We start from the raw sequence: 2,226 nt of genomic DNA, 5'->3' as shown, positions 1-2,226 counted from the left end.
GAAGGACAAGTAGCAAGAGAAGTTTGCAAGTGGAATCTACACCAAATTTAGAGATTCAAAAAGAGGTTGAAATTGAAGTTGAAGAGGATAAGGAGATGGAAGACTTTGAAGACATAATTTGTCTACATGCAGTCTCTGGGATGATAGGTGACTTAGCGAACACCATCTCTGCCCATGTACATACCCATGTACCTCCATGTGTATGTCATCTACTTTCTTTGAGCTGCGTCAATTCTGGCATAGTATGGACTAGATACTACAACATCCCCACTAACGTCATCAGTTGTGGAGGAATCTTCTAAGAAGAGAAAGAAAGAGGATAAACAACTAGATGAGGAGTTTGAGCAAGAGTTTCCTGCTGCACTTGATATTGGCCAAGGGAAGGATGTTATTGAATCTCTTGCAATCAATCCTGGAAAGATAGCTCCCTTGATCCCATTATGTCGATGTGTTGTAAATACAAGAGTGAGAGGCCTACGAACTGATATGGATAGCCTAAAGCAAGCTCTAGAGGCAGAAAAATATATTCAACAGAAAGGAATGTTTATTTTATCTACAACACTTTCGGATGGTGTTTCACAAGAGGTGACAGATGAAATTGAACAATCATGGGATTCTTGTTGGAGGGATATAAATGCAAAATTTGAGGCACAGATTGTTGATGATGCTGATTGGTCATTTTTGTCTCGAAAGATGTTTTTTGTGTGGGAGGGGAATCACCGTACTGTTGCATGGATGTCTCTAATTGAGGAGAAATTCAAGACATCAAAGGCATGGCATATTCAAGTTTTAGCAAGTTTTATTACTCCAGAGAAAGAAACAGAAATGAAGCTAATAGCTGCTCTTCAAAGGTTCAATCTGTAAGTGCGAGTTCTTACTTATATGTGTTACCTTTTTTCGAGCTTTTAAGGGTTTTGTGAACAATTCTTAATATGTTTGAAGCTATGTATTTTTTATTTTTTAGCCTTAATGAAACAGCAATTATTAAAACAAATCTCAAGGATTATTTGTTCAACACGAAGACAATGTGTTCATGTGATGAGAATGAGTACTTATCACTTTTTTCTGAGGAAGAAAAAAAGACACTTGAAAAGCATAGGGCAAATGAAAGCAGTAAAGGATCAAGTACTTGGTATCCTTTGACATCTCTGATGCTAGGGAGAATGGTATTTGCAGTAAGTTTCATGCCATTTGTCATGGATGTCTTTTAAATTAGAACTAACTAATTCATTGTACTCATTCATATCTTTGGAATATATTTTAGCCACTATACAAGCAAGATTATGAGGCAAAGCTAAAGGAACTTCAGCCAAATTTGAGTGTTGCTGATATGGAGAAATCACTTAAAAGTATTCAAAAGGATGTGAATCTCAAGTATGGTCAAAAAATGATCAAGGTATGGTTAATTTAATGATTCTTAACATAAAGTTGGCTTTTTAAAGTGTTCAAGTGTTTTTTGAGATTGGTCATATGATCTTTGTTTACAAAATGATCAAGGTATGGGATATGCATGTATTGTATGATTAAAAAATACAGTTGAGTGTGACGATTGCATGTACTGTTTATATGTAGATTCTGTCTATTGTCAAACCAACAAATGGTGAAGATTGGTTTAATATCTTGTGGAGCCTCCCATTTGATGATAAATCATCCATTGTCACATTGGAAAAGTTGTATAACATCTCCATTGCAAAAGTCTCAAAGGAGACACAACTAGCAACCCTCAGAATCTTAGGGTCAGATTCAAATTTGAGAACAAGTTATGGGATGCCAAAAGCTGATAGAGAATTCATAAAGTGGATGGCAAAAGAGGCATGGATGGATCAGTTGCTTTGTGAATCTGAGAGGTTACTCTCTCAGGTCTTGGTTGCTAGTCAACAAGCTAGCTTTGTGCTTCCTCAAGATCCTACGTTGAGAGAGTATTTTGGGGAAATACAAGCAATGAACAGACTTGAACTTTATGAAGATTTAAAGGATTCAATGACTGTTGCTACAGTTGCAACAGGACAATGGATATAACGAGGGCATCTCGACGATTGGTATTTAGGTAAGCAATACATGTTTTTTCCTTTTCAATTAAAAATCCATCCTTAAGTATTTCGCTTTTGTACTAAGACTCTTATTGTATGCCGATTCTTGCAATCCTTAAAAGCTGTTGGTAAGATTGAAAAATTGTTGGAGTATGGACAAAAATTCAGGACTTAAAATTCTATATGTACTCTCCAA

At 36.0% G+C, this 2,226-nt stretch overlaps 1 long non-coding RNA gene across 1 annotated transcript; it reads left to right on the top strand.

Annotated features, from left to right (window-relative positions):
• The first annotated feature begins 786 nt into the window (after positions 1 to 786).
• LOC147623528 (uncharacterized) lies at positions 787 to 1,350 on the top strand. The gene is made up of 3 exons (XR_015269425.1): positions 787 to 860; positions 979 to 1,175; positions 1,265 to 1,350. It is a non-coding gene; the product is annotated as an uncharacterized LOC147623528 (long non-coding RNA).
• Positions 1,351 to 2,226: the final 876 nt, after the last annotated feature.

The sequence above is a fragment of the Cibotium barometz genome, chromosome 27, assembly GCF_041138505.1.
Source record: "Cibotium barometz isolate CiBa-2024 chromosome 27, ASM4113850v1, whole genome shotgun sequence".
NCBI lineage: Eukaryota > Viridiplantae > Streptophyta > Polypodiopsida > Cyatheales > Cibotiaceae > Cibotium > Cibotium barometz.
Note: the sequence above shows the minus strand (reverse complement) of the source record. Positions and strands in the feature narration are given on the sequence as shown.